The following is a 15,968-nucleotide window of genomic DNA, read 5'->3' as shown; positions in this document are numbered from 1 at the left end:
AGACACGCTTAAGTTATAGATGAGTCTCGATGCTGAAACATGCATCACCCTAAACAGATGTTCAGGATGAACCAACGACAATTGATCGGAGGGGATCTTACGTCACATCGTTCTGAGGGAACAAAACTGCGAAATGCAGGGAAACATTGATTCACTGTACGTTTAGATGAAACGCCAAACACTGAAGTTAATTAAAAGTGATAAATCACTCGAAAATCTTCTTACTAAACCAAATGTCAGCTTATGAAACAGTTATATCGTTAAATTCGTTAAAGTACAAGTCGAAAATACACACCAAACAACATGAAATCTTTCCAATTCTACATAAATACAACTACCATTAAGAATCTGTCTACCTACACTTGTACCCTTAATAAACAACAAGTGATCACTAGATCAACGTCTCACCCAAATAATGTGAATAAAATAAAATAAAAATAAGAATATTAAAACAAGCTGACGAATTGAAACCGCATTCGTAGTGTAAATACTACCAAAAATTTAGTAAGTGTCAACACACTGCACTATCGTAACATACCGTACACCCAAATAATAAATTTAAAAGTGAAAGGAAAAGACACAATATCAAGAATGGAAGACGAAAGTTCGTCGGTCTTGTACGCACGCGGCTAAATAGTAGGGGCCAGTCTCCATTAGCTCGGTTTCCACGTGGGACAACCCTTACATTTAAGCCACTACTGATGAAACGCTATTATGGGAGCACCTTCCAGCTAGTAAAGGTTATGCCGAAACATGGCCGAAAGAGTACCGTACCTGCTAATATCTTCCGTACCTGCATCCATTACTGCAGACACGAACATCGTTCAAGTCGATTTGTAAAAACGCCTAACCTACGACTTGCCTGTGTACAAATGGCATCCTAGTCCTATAGACTGAGCCAATGCTACAGTATCCCCATACCTCTAACAATAATAATGTACATGCGGCATCCCGTACGTGTCGTTGAGCCAACACTGTGGTATCCGCGTCCACCTCTGTAGCGTAGCGGTTAGTGTGATTAGCTGCCGCCCTTGGGGCCCGGGTTCGATTCCCGGTACTGCCAGAAATTTAAGAATGGCAGGAGGGCTGGTATGTGATTGAAATGGTACATGCTGCTCACCTCCAATGGGGGTGTACCTGAAAAGAGCTGCGCCACCTCGGGATGAGGACACGAGTTTACTTTATGGTATTCGCATACCTCTAACAGTCATCATGTGCATATGGCATCCCGAATATTTCTTTGAGCCAACACTACGGTATGTACAAATCACTGATAGTGTCGGGAGAAATCAAACGTTTAAAACAATGTCCGGGTATTTAAATCTAAATCTCCTCGAAATTTAAACACATGAAGTAAAATACGCTACAGAAATGAACTCGAATCCGGAAATAATAACTGTGCCCGATTTCCTACGATAAAGTGGGAAATTGAAATCAAATAATGGGTTTCATTATTTCAATCTATCATTCATTAAAATTTGAACAGATGCGGCGAATTTGCTGAATAAAAGTAAACTCAAATTTCTTGTAATATTACGTGATATTACTGAAAACAATAATCATAACCACCGCGATATTCGCGGCATGGCTTAGAGTGTGAGGCTCGAAATAACCTGAAATGTTCAACTCTTCAAACATGTATCGTTGTAAACTATCCAGTGAAGTAAGCTCTCATCAACATATGTAGGATAAACTCTCAATCAAATAAATTCATTCTCTCACCGCAATGTTTCCAATTCGCGAAGTTTTCGCCTCTTGAAAGATACAGAATGAAATTCACTTTCCCATAAGCAAATATTACCTCGACCGTGTTTTATAATGTATTTTGCTCGTGAGGTTGACTTATAACAAAATCCAATTCACTGGTATCAAAGAGAATCGTCAACTTGACTTAACTGACGTTATCTACAGTCTTACGTAAGGTAAGGTAAGGGTGTGTTCTGCCCGAAGGCAGGTCCGAACCTCCGCAGAGGTATACCTGAGCCGGAGTTTACATGCCGTAGGGTGGCCAGTTCCTTTCCTCTCCTCCATTCCCTTAATAATAATAATAATAATAATAATAATAATAATAATAATAATAATAATAATAATAATAATAATAATAATAATATTAATGGGAGAACACTTCTTGTCTTTAAACATGCGTTGCAACGCACTCGCTTGGATCTGACAAGCCTTACATTTTTCAAACGCTGTGAAACGCTACAGGATGTCTCTTCTCTTATACGGCCTGTCTCGGAAATATCACACATTAAAATATACACCCTGTCACGAAAATTCCTCTCCATCAAACTATAGGGCCTTTTGTCTACGGCGTCTTGCTTAAAACTTTCCACTCATGAAATACAGAGCTTATTCTGCCTCAAACTTTCTTCCTAATTACCATCAAAATATTTCCTTTCTCATTACGGTCCACTTTTTCTTGCTTGAACAAATTTTAAGTACAAGCTATCCCATAACGAAACAACTTCATAACGGATCTGAAAGTAGCTTCTCTAAATATTCCCAGACCCCAGGAGCAAAATAGCATTCCATGATTCTACATCACAAATACACGGTGTCACAAAATTTAATTTCCAAATGCCAAAATTATCTCGCTTCACTGGATTTCCATATAAAACTGTAAATCCCGCTTACGTAACTGCTAAATGCATTATTATTATTATCTCAGTTTACTCCTAATGCGAATATTATTATCCCTGTTATTATTTGACTTTGTCATCATTAAAATTGTTATCTTTCACTTTATGATTAATATTATTATTACTTTAACCGGCACGAAAGGATTTTACTGATTTCGATTGTATAATTAACCTTCACATTTATAATTGTTATCTTTACTTTATATTTATTATTGTAATTATAACTTTCACCGGCACGAACGGATCTTACTGACTTTCATTGTATTAGTTAACGTCACATTTTAGGAAATGTAATACAGTTTAACACATCGCGACATATATAACAGACAATCGCACCTAGGGTGTTTCCTGAAATGCGTACATGACACATTATCGCCATTAAACGCACTTGATTCTACACACGATACGTATACAACTCGGCGTCATGATTTAATAACAAATTTAAAGGGACAAGCATTCACATTTCTAACTAAAAGGACATAATATTTAATTTTGACAGGCCTGTAATTGTGCTGAATTATGTGGCGAAAATTTTGGCTGCATTTAGAGAGCCAGCAATCTCCGACTTAACCCTTCATCATGATAGGTGGCATTCGTCAGTAAAAAATTTCACTAACTCTCCATATCTCCTGATGTAATAAAAATTAATTTTCTTGAGCCGTTACAAACATAATAACCAGATTTTATTATGCACATAACACAAAAATGTACCACACTGTACCGTCTCGACCAGTAAACTAACGTCACCGTGCACAGCACCTATGCTTCTCTGCCAGGTGTTCGCCAAACGTGAATGGCCCAATGATGCTATCTCTTATAAGAAACCCCTTACAAATTGTCAAAATTACCGTTTTAATACTAATTTCAGAGATATATCTGGGACTTCGCTGTCCTCCTCGCAGAAGTTCATAAATCCTATAAATAGGCACTACGGTTTTCCCTCCTACCAGAATGAATTGTCGAAAAATCTTTTAATATCAAAGTGGCTTCTATTCCTTACTGACACTTTACAGATTTCTTATCTCTCAAGCCAACTGTCTTGCGAGATTTCCAAGACAATTCGGCAGCAGTGAGAATTGATGGAAGAATGAGTTCTTGGTTCCGGATACTTACTGCGGTTAGACAAGGCTGTAATCTTTCACCTTTGCTGTTCGTAGTTTACATGGATCATCTGCTGAAAGGTACAAAGTGGTAGGGAGGGATTCAGTTAGGTGGAAATGTAGTAAGAAGTCTGGCCTATGTTGACGACTTGGTCTTAAGGCCACATTCCGGAGTTATAAATCGATATTTTGGTCATTTTTGTGAACTTTTATGACTGAAATTGAGAAGATTCAGTTTTATTCTTCTTGTCACAAAGTTATTCCACTGAATTCAAACAGTTTATCACTGTAATAATGCTTTGTTTGCCAATTGTAATTTTACATTTAAATCCCATCTTTCTCCCATTATATTATGCCAAATGTAACAAAATTTGTATGGTATATGCATCACAGCTATACTAAGAAACCTGTGCATGGAATTTTTTTTGCGGAAATTTTTCAAGTGATAGGGATTTTTAAGTCCAAAATTTCAGAACGTATGAATTACACAATATTTAGTACGATATATCTTCTAATATACATTATGTACAGAAAAATAGACATGTAGTGCTTTTAAAAGAAGTATTATCTACCAATTACGAATTTATATTAACATGTTAATTGAATTTCATGAAAAAATGGAATTAAAAATTTCAAAAATATTTTGGAAAACTATTAATTTTATATGAATGAAATTTTCATGATATCTCTACTTCTATGTAGGTGGCATTCCCACAAAGTTTCGTGAAAATCCATGCATTAGGTAAAAATATCTGCCTTAATGGCAGATTGTGCCGAAAGCCTGCAGTCTAATATCTTGCAACTTGAAAATAGGTGCAATGAGTATGGTATGAAAGTTAGCCCTTCGAAGACTAGATTGAAGTCAGTAGGTAAGAAATTCAACTGAAGTGAATGTCTTATCGGTGATACAAAGCTGAAACAGGTAGATAATTTCAAGTATTTAGGATGTGTGTTCTCCCAAGTTGGTAATATAGCAAGTGAGATTGAATCAACTTGCAGTAAAGCTAATGCAGTGAGCTCGCAGTTCCGATCAACAGTATTCTGCAAGAAAGAAGTCATCTCGCGGACTAAATTATCTTTACATCGGTCTCTTATCAGATCAACTTTGCTTTACGAGAGCGAAAGGTGGATGGACTCAGGATATCTTATTCACAAGTTAGAAGTAAGAGACATGCAAGTAGCGAGAAGGATTGCTGGTACAAACAGGTGGAAATAGTGACAGGAGGTAATCGGAATGAGTCGATAAAGGGTAAGTGAGGAATGAATTCGATGGATGAATCTGTACGAAAATGTGAAATAAGTAAGAATATTGAAGTGGTCAACCTATTCAATGCAATACATTCGTGTGAATGTTTATAACTTAAGCATGACACATAAATTGGGACATGTTTCGCCCTTGTTGTGTGCATCGTCAGCCTATCTCTTAGCCTCAAAATCAATTGGAATTGGGATCCCGATACATTTATACTAAAACCAACATATACTATTTTATTTTTATGCTGGTCTTAATATACTATTAATACAACATATACTATTTTAGTTATATGTTGGTTTTAATATGAATATATCGGGATCCCGATAAAAATTGATTTTGAGGCTCAGAGATAGGCTAACGATGCCCACGACAAGGGCGAAACATGTCCCTATGTATGTGTCATGCTTAAGTTATAAACATTCAAACGCAGGTATTGTATTGAATAGGTTGACCACTTCAATATTCTTACTTGTTTCATATTTATTTACAATTTTTAATACGGACCAACCATGAAGTATATTACGTGCAATGAATCTATACGTATAAACCGGCTTCGGTGGTGGGGTCATGTGAGGCGAATGGAGGAGGATAGGTTACCTAGGAGAATAATGGACTCTGTTATGGGGAGTAAGAAAAGTAGAGGGACACCGAGACGACGATGGTTAGACTCAGTTTCTAACAATTTAAAGATAAGAGGTATAGAACTAAATGAGGCCACAGCGCTACTTGCAAATAGAGGATTGTGGCGACGTTTAGTAAATTCACAGAGGCTTGCAGAATGAACGCTGAAAGGCATAACGGTCTATAATGCTGCTGTATGTATGTATGTATGTATGTATGTATGTATTTACACGCACGCAAGGGACTCGGTACCACGCATTATCTATTAATGTGCAATCATTCAATCTGACAACCGCTGGACCGATTTCTTTGGGACTCACACCAGAGATTTCTCCTATATTTCTGATCACAATCGTGTTGTTCGTTGGTTTCTCCTGCTTCTTTCATATGCGTAATTAATTAATTTCGTGGACGATATTCCCGCGTATTTTGACTCTATGCCCTTGATACGTGTGACTTCACTCTACCGACAGACATGCCAACTACCCTCTGGGCATAATTAAATATATTCCCCCTGTGAAGTTATCTTCATCAAATGATTCCAAAATTCTCAATTAATTACTTCCTCGGTGACGACAGTGTCGAAATCTCTCACAATAGAGGTTATTAGCCAGAATGTATTATTAATTTCGCCAGGTCGTCCGAAATGTCCCGATTTCGCTCGATGTTTTATCGAAGTGACCACGGACATGAAGATAGCTCTCTTACAAGAATGGGTGGGCGTTTTTATTCCCTCTCGCAGTTGGCCCCACACAGCCATGTGGCGGTTCTTTTAGAAATGTAGAACTGGACCATGTTATGCATCACTAGACCAAGCGCCATTTTGTAAAAATCAGTATTTGGGCGCATTCTGTTGAGAAACAACGTAACTTAAATGGACAAAAATCACCGTTCACGCCCTAGTAACAGTTGCCTTAAAATATGTGAAAAATCTAAGTGCAAATTTACCTATGTTTGATTTTGTGTTTTTCATCACGAAACCAAAAGCGATAAGCCAATGTTTAGTTATGCAACAGTAGACCAAGCGCCTCTTACCGGTCTGTGGTCTAGTGATGCTAAACGAAACAGGTGGCTGCACTGGTTCACAACAGACCAGACAACATCAGCTGTGTACTGTTTACTAACCTAGTATGTTGTTACTGTGCATGTTTACATGGTAAACGATTGTGCTGTCGTATTTCCTACATTATGGTACCAGTAATGGAGGATATCAGAGCAAGAACCGAACGCATTGTTACAAATGCAATAACGATTTCTAGTAACTATGAGGTTTTACAGGTAAGAAAACGAACGATTTTGGAAACTCTCCCCACGCTAGAAAAGATTACTTTGCGCTATGTTCTCCCAAGACACAGTTTTTTGCCCAACGACAGCAATTTTAGAGACATAGAGTGCGCGTTGAAGCTACAATAACAGTTGTACACTGTGAATGACTATATGAATGTGATGAAAGTACGTCGTAGAAAGAATGCTTTGGCTGTTCACAGAATGGAACAGAAAGAATTCTTTGGAACACAAATGCTGGAGAAACAGATAACAAACCGTAAAGTTGACAAGGAAAATCCTAAAATAAACTGGCTGAAAACGAGAGAACTTGAAATCAGAAAAGACAAACCTCTAAGCATTTTCATGAAGAGTGACTTTGACCAGGACACTGGAGTTGAATTAAGTATTCAAAGAAAAGAAAGGAAAGAGGAACTTCTGCGCAACCAGTTCATTTGAGTGAACACTTAATTCAACTGTGGCCAGGAGGGAAACCAATTTCAAAACCTAAACTTGAAGTCTCTTCTGCCGCTGATTCCAGAAGATGCCAGACCAATGTATCGGTCTTTTTTCACCGATAATAGTGTGGAAGACGATATTGATGGGTTCAATGGACAACTTGACTTTGAAATAGAAAGTGAATAATGACAGATTTTGATTGCATTTATGTTTATTTCTTAAATTTTGTTTAGTTACTGAGCAGTATTGTGTTTCATGCTAATTAGTGAAAAAGACTTCCAATGGCACCTTTTAATTTTAGGGGTTTTGTTTATGTTTATAAGATTAATCAAGTATCTTTCGCTATAATTCATTTTTTACAGTATTGCGATTCAAGCCAGGTAATAAAAAGCTTTAAAGTGTAAAATACATAATGTCCGGGTTCATTTTGGATTTGTTGTTGTCTTGTAAGCTTTATTATTTCCATTTTTATTCAGTTGTTTTACATTACATTACTATGTTTTGTGCCAATTAGTAAAGAATGAAGTACTTTTTAATGCAAAATTGTGCGTGTTATTGCTATTCCCTCACACTACCGGTAAGAAAAGGAATTTCTACAAAAGTCTTGAGAGCAAAAATGACCGACTTATTTCATAATTCCATAACGTTAAATTGTAGATTTCACAAATGATTTGTATCTTAGGTAATGTAATTTACAACTTCATTTACTATTATGTGTCCAATATAGTGAAATGATTATTTATTTATTGAACTGTAAATTTCAGAAACGTCGTGTAGTTTACTTATGCTTTATCGCAGACTCGTCCAAATGCACTGTTTAGTTATGCATAACGCAACCAAAGGACTTATAAGTCACTTAGTCTGTTGATGCAAAACAAAAATGCACAATCAAACAACAAACGTAAATAGACTAACCGCCATTTTATTTATTTTTAGCGTTGTTTGATAAGTAATTAGGTTGAAGTTTTACAAAAGAGTTCAAAAATAATAATTCTTACTTATTGCAAAAAATTGGGAAAATTTAACAATAAATGGATTTTTAATCGACTGGAAACTTTGAGTTCAATTATCTCAGAATGGTGTTTTGGCGCTTAGTCTAGTGATGCATAACATGGTCCAATTATGGGTTCAAGCCAGGTCATTCGCAAATGTCTCACTTGTTTCAAACTGAGGGTAATCACAGCAAACAAAATTATAGGTGAGTTACCACCAGCAAGGGTCAATTCTAGTAAACCATTTTTCAACAGTGAAATGAATTATGGAGGTCCCTTATTTCTTACTTGATTTTTAGGTGCAGAACCAGCACCCAGTGTCACACTGCCCTCTTTAAGTGTATGGCCACGAACGCAGTTCATCTAGAGCTTGTTAGCAGTCTGTCTACAGAGGCATTCACTGCGGATTTCAGGAGAATCATCTCACGACGTTGACTAAGTAGTAACATTTCTAGTGACAATGGAACCTAATTCGTTGGAGCAACGAGAAAGCTGAAGGACCTTCAGCATTTGGTGGTGCCCCGCAGTTATCAGTCGGCTGTAAGTGAGTTTGCGTCCAATGAAGGTAGTGATTGGCACTTCATTCCCCATGCTCCTCAGTTTGGAGGTCTCTGAGCACCAGGAATATAGTCTGTGAAGAATCACCCTTAGAGGATCATTGGAGACACAGTTCTCACCCTTTAAGAAATGTTCACCCTTTCAACACAGATTTAAGCGTGCTTAAATTCACGACCAATACCTCCCTTGCAAAACAACCATGATGAATTTTCCTCCCTAACTCCTGGACATTTACACTTTCGTGAACTAGATTGCCCCCTACTTTAGCTTCGTATACGTCTAGGTGGCAACTTGTTCAGCGAAACCGACATCAAATATTGAAGCGATAGTCGTGTGACTACCTCTCATAAATACAACAGCGATCGAAATGGCAGGACACTGAGCCCAACATCCAGACTGGAACACTTATCCTTGTCAAGCAGGATATTCTTCCACCGCTTATGTGGCGCATTGGTAACATGCAATAGGTTCATTCTGGAGCTGAATAGTCATGTTCGTGTGATGTCTGTACGCACTGCCAAGGGAAATTACAAGCGACCAGTGACAAAGAATTGCCAATTTCCTACCCGCTGAACTACGAAACTGCACTCATTATCAGTGAAAGTGTATCTTTGCGTTTTCTTTGTTATTAAGTGTCATATATTCAATAATTTTTTTTCACAGCTACCAGTTGACTGCACAGTACTCATCAGTGTGTATTAGTACTGCTGTGTATTTGCATTGGTGATTTATAGATTTCACAACTATTAGCTGAGTGAACAGTACTCATTAGTGACTACTCATTACCCATTAGTGACTAAGTTCTATGTAGTGTTTATTTGCTTTTTTGAATTGTACCTGTACGTACTTCTATCTATGTTAATATTTTTGTTCGTCCTTTGTCATTTATATTACAAATTAGTTGGGAGTCATGTTGGGCTACTTAGCCCTGATTAGTTCACCTAGTAATATGTGAAACAGTAGGAGTACCTACCAAGCATCCGGAATGAAATGTTGAAGGGGTGTATGCCGGGACGAGCTAGTAGCGTGGCTTAGAATTGTGAACCATTGTCTCAGCCAAAGGTCTCGGCGGCAGTCCGTCTATGCAATAGTACATATTTGTAATTTTAATTTGTAAATTAAATCAGTAAATCAGTGCGATTTAATTTCATTCGTGAGCTACCAGAGAGGTGGTGTTCGGACCAGAAATAATAATAATAATAATAATAATAATAATAATAATAATAATAATAATAATAATAATAATAATAATAATAATAATGACCCCGAAAGAGTATCCAAAGACAGTTATTTAAGCATCGAAAGAGTTTATTGTGCCTTTTTTCATATTCTGACCATCAGGCGTGCTCGGAAAGCATGTCATTAGCAATCGAGTTCAGAGAGTGGCCAATTTTCGATTCCTTTACATTAGAATAGAATTTTTATTCCACTAGATAGACAATAACTTGCAAGGATATTTCAGTAGCAAGGAATTTTAATAGCAAGAGTAAAATATGTCAAGAATGAAGCTGGTTGTATACTCGAGGATGCAATACAAGTTAGACACGTTTGCATGAAAATATAAATTCTGAGTTTATGTTTCCCAGTTAGATTCCTGTGCACACCATTCCCCATGGCGTTGAAAAAGGAAAAAGTCTGAGAAGTAAAATGAATGTCTTGAATTCCACTTGAAGAATAATTCTAGCAACTAGGTTTCAAAGTATTTACTGCCTGTTATGAAACATTATATGGATAATTTCGAAATCTATCGCTTCTCATCAAACGAAACATTATAAATTACAATGATAAAAGCGAGGCTTTTCAAAGATTAAAACGCGTCGACGGGCAAGAATTTTATGGACACTAAAAACAGCGCGTAAATGACGGCAGATTCCAGCTACAAATGTACGAACTGTACACTCAATGCTGCCTTCAGCAATACTTAAGGAGATTTTAGCTGCATTGTTTTCCAACCTGGCTGGGTGATTGTGCTGGGAAACCAACAGTATATATATATGGCGGACACGTTGCAGGAACTACAGTGGATACATCTTTTTAGTTCAGCACAGTCAGAGTGACAAAACTACGACGTTTGAATCGTGCGTTGGCTATTACTATCCTGCGCAAATTCTTCACCGTATTTTCAAAGTACGCTCTAGACGAATACTTCATTTATGGTCTCATGATAATATTTAGTTAAATAACCAATACTATGTGCGCAGAGTGAGTTGAGTACATGGAGCAGATCACACTACTGTAAGCCTCCATTCGGAGGTTGGTGATTCGAAAATCAAAAGTCCCTCATACGGTTTTCCGATAATTTACACTTTTATTTCAGATAAATTTATTAAGACCATGCTTACAAACTTTCCGTATCTTCCCTCTACTATTTGCGGTAGTGCATCGTTGAAAAGTTCACTTGTATTATTCACGCTACCAGAAAACCCACAACAAGACAGGTGAACAGACTGTCCCTATAAACAAACACACACGAACCTGATGACCAGATACTTCTCAGGACCTTAGAATGAAACGGCAACAACTTGTATAATTTACACCATGAAAATTATTTATATTATCGTACAAGATTATTTGTTTAAGATTCTCTGCGGTAGTTAAAACGACCTACCATTACGTCGCGGACAATAACAAAACTAGTATATTGAGCCATATTCCGAATTTATTTGGCAAAAGGAATAAGTTCTCTTATCACAAATATACGGCCTTCATTGCTCTCAGGACAACAGGTACTAAAATAGACATATACAGTATTACATCATAAAGATATTAAAAAGCTGTAGTTGAAACTCCAGTATTACCGCACTTGGATTACTGTGACGGCATCTTCAAGGACGTTGCAATAAGTCTGCAGAATCGACTGTAACGAAGGCAGAACTCATGTGTGCGATACATGCGTAACTTGAAATATTATGAATATTTTGTCTTGAAGTGTGACGCACTTAACACTCAAACTGCGTTGTGAGGTTATCTATGTTATATTGGGTAATAATAATTTCGTATGGCTATTACTAGCCGAGTACAGCCCTTGTAAGGCAGGCCCTCCGATGCGGGTGGGCGGCACCTGCCATGTGTACGTAACTGCGTGTTATTGTGGTGGAGGATAGTATTATGTGTGGTGTGTGAGTTGCAGGGATGTTCGAGACAGCACAAATACCCAGCCCCCGGGCCATTGGAATTAACCAATGAAGGTTAAAATCCCCGACCCGGCCGGGAATTGAACCCGGGACCCTCGGAACTGAAGGCCAGTACGCTGACCATTCAGCCAACGAGTCGGACTATGTTATATTGGGTGAGCTCCCTCTTATAACAGAGAAGCAAATTCATTTTCAACTATTTGTATTCCCTGGACTTTCCCTACTTGTGTTGTTAAATTCTGTTAATAGTTCACCATAGTGTAATGTCGTAATAATAGTGCAATATACTAAATTGAAGCAACAGAGTTATTCGCCTGAATATATCCGGTGCTATTAAAGAACCCACTCCACAGTTTATGTAGTAGAAACATCAGCGTGAACTTGAGGGTTAATACACACTAAATAGCCTTAACAAGGTACTATACACTTTATAGTCCGGTACTTGAGGGTCTTTCCTTTTAAGGAACCTATCCTCAGATCATCACAGAAATAATCTATTCTACAATACAAACCTCCCAGCCTTACCTATACACAGATCTTCCAAGCATGGCAGCTACTTGACTGTTTTCACATCCCGTGATCGGAAACGAATTCCTAATAATATCAGGGTTATATATAACACACATTCATTCACTGAAGCTGTGTGAGAGTTTTTGTGTGGTTAGATCTCAATACACTTACGAATTTGATTTTATACTTTAAAGATTTGTTTTTCGAAACGTCATTACGTTTCTCATTGACCCATATCAATTTCACACATGCTAATTGATATCATACAGTTGGGCAAAAACGAGAATGAAAGTACTCGCGGTAATGGTTTAGGGCAAGTCCCAATCGCTGATATATGTTATGAAAACACTCTGGGCTCAAGAACTGAACAGGAAGTAAAGTAAGCACGTGGCCTGAGATTTAACGTCAGTCTCTACAGACGAAAAATCAGAAAGAAACAATCAACTATCGGTTTGCCGACCCTCGGGCTCAATAACCACTCGAACTTGACTGGGTCTAGAAGCATGTAGGGTCTGGAGGAAAACCTCCTTAAGAGCCAGTTCTTCCCAAGTTTGAGCACCATTTTCCACAGCTACTCCTTTGAGCTTGGCCGATGAGGCGTTCTCTCAAAGTCCTCTTCATTAGATACCCTGATATTCTCAACGGGTTCAAGTTAGGACTATTGGAAATCCAAGCCTGTAAAGCAAACCATCGCTGAGTTGTTTCGATTTATGGACTTGGTGATTATCCTGGTCGAAGCTAACACATCATACTTGGCGGTAAATTATGTCCATTGCTGGAATCAACCAGAGACTCAAAGCTTTCCATAAATCTCGAAGTTGAGAGATCCTAGAATTCTCAGCACCATCTCTGCACCGTGTGAGGTAATCCGAGCCCGGCAATGAACACTAACGCGACCGCTTCTGTTAGAGGTGGCAACGTATTTAAAACCATGTCTGGCGTTGGGTACGTGGTATATGAGGATCTTCTCCGCGTTTCCACAGAAGAATGTAATTTTATCCCTGAAGACTATATCTTGCCACGCGAACCTTAGCATCCTCGGGGCATATACGAGATCGATTATTTGGTCTTTGTTCAAAATAGACTTCCACAGCGATGGCGTGATGTTGGTGTCCTTCATCCCTAATTCAGTTAGGTCGAGTCCGTATAGCACCAGGACAGCAAGATAAAGTCTTCAGTGAAACAGCTGAGGGGAGTGGGACTCTCTTCTATTGCAGCCTGAAAGACCCTGAACATGCTTTTTAGTAGAGGTGCGTGGTTGACCTGGAGAATGATACTATGTTTCTTGAGCTTGTTCCTAATGATCTTGACTCACCGCCGAGCAGCAGTAGCGGAAACGCCTTTCCTATGGCCATCTTCTTTGCCGCACACCCAGCCATCACTGGTACAAACTCGGTTGGAGAACGTTCCACATGTATTATAGGAATGACTATTGTAAACATAGCACAGGGGCCAGGAACCAACATGCAAGGACATCATATAGTAAATATTAAGATGCACCATAACGTTCCCTTGGATATCGCAAGAATGGACAAGAAATCGGAGTATATTTCATAAGTTAGCATTTGTATCCTTTCTTCGCACGGGAATTTGCAGTGAATTACATGTTTCCTTAAGGAATTTATGGTAAGTAACATGGCTCTACTCACACATTTAATGCGACATGATAAAATGATATTTTCCTACGAGACCGCGGGGAAGTAACGAAAATTTCATTAGGGTGAAGAAATGCGAGAGGGAATGAGGATGATTTCCAAACCTATTCTATGATACAGTTCCTGGTCCGAAGTCGTGCGGAATTATCCGTGGTTCTTAGGTTGCATATTGTTTCTCTGACTACTTTCGTGGCCCTCCGACGTTGATGACACCTCCCTTAATATATGCTCTACCGAAAATAGTAATATGACTCTTTAGTTTTTTCTCGTAATCCACCTGAAAGTGACATTCACGACATGTCCCACGGGACTTGGACTAAAATCCAATTTTTCGTAATCATCCACGTTATTATCCGTCGTACGATAAATACGTGCATGGCATAAAGGAACGAAGATAACATATTGTTAAACGTTTGTTAAATGCAGTCTTTAGATTGACCTAATATCAACTAAAATATTTGAGAATAATATTCCTATCAATACCAACTTCATTCGATTACCATGACATCATACACACCTGAAAACACAATCCGGAGTGAATAGTTTCCACTAAATAGTTTGGTTGAAAAAAGCTAACAGTTTTCTATTTTAGGTATATACAATCAGACAGACAGACAGACAGACAGACAGACAGACAGACAGACAGACAGACAGACAGACAGACAGACAGACAGACAGACAGACAGACAGACAGACAGACAGACAGACAGACAGACAGACAGACAGACAGACAGACACAAAACGGAAAAGTGTTACCTCATGTTTCCTGAGTGTTCAGTTATATTAGGTGGGGTTATTCTTCAAACCGAGAGAAATATTAGGCATCTTCTGATTTTCTCCTGTTATGGATCATTAAACTGTAGGTGTGATAGGGTGTCCGTCACTGGCTGCAGCGCATGATGCCCATAGAAAATAGTATTTATCTACGTCATTTCAAAAGTAAGCGAAATTATGTTCATAACCAAAAATATTTGAATTGAAGGGGAGTTTCACACACAGTCTACAAATTTTACATTATAATCAATAGTGTAAGAGGAAATTGAAAAAAAGAACCTCTTATGGTCTTCCGATAAACCCCCAGTCTATTCAGGTTTTTTAAATACTATGTATATCGAAACGTGCTTCTGGTCGATTGGACTCTAAATATGAAGTTACCGGGCGAGTTGGCCGTGCGCGTAGAGGCGCGCGGCTATGAGCTTGCATCCGGGAGATAGTAGGTTCGAATCCCACTATCGGCAGCCCTGAAGATGGTTTTCCGTGGTTTCCCATTTTCACACCAGGCAAATGCTGGGGCTGTACCTTAATTAAGGCCACGGCCGCTTCCTTCCAACTCCTAGGCCTTTCCCATCCCATCGTCGCCATAAGACCTATCTGTGTCGGTGCGACGTAAAGCCCCTAGCAAAAAAATAAATATGAAGTTTGGTCAAGATGTAATCAACAGTCTAAAATAAATTGAAAAATCTCTTCCGGTCTTCCTATACACCCCAAGTCTGCGAGGTGATTTTTAAAAGATACGCATATCGAAACATGCTCCTGAATGAATAGACGCTAGATATGAATTTTGGTCGACACGTAATCAAAAGTGTAAGGGAAAACTGAAAAACCTCTTCTATTCTTCCTACAAAGGGATTTTTAAATTAAATACATATTCAAACCTGCTCCTGGATGAGTAGACTCTATACATGCAGTTTCGTTGAGATCCGCTCAGCCGTTTACCCCCTGGTAGTGGAACAAACAGAAACGAAAGCTAAAAACTACTGATATGATCTCGAGTTGACC

The sequence above is a fragment of the Anabrus simplex genome, chromosome 2 (assembly GCF_040414725.1).
Source record: "Anabrus simplex isolate iqAnaSimp1 chromosome 2, ASM4041472v1, whole genome shotgun sequence".
In the NCBI taxonomy this organism is placed as follows: Eukaryota; Metazoa; Arthropoda; class Insecta; order Orthoptera; family Tettigoniidae; genus Anabrus; species Anabrus simplex.
The sequence above is the reverse complement of the archived record's forward strand: the minus strand, read 5'-3'. Positions refer to the sequence as shown.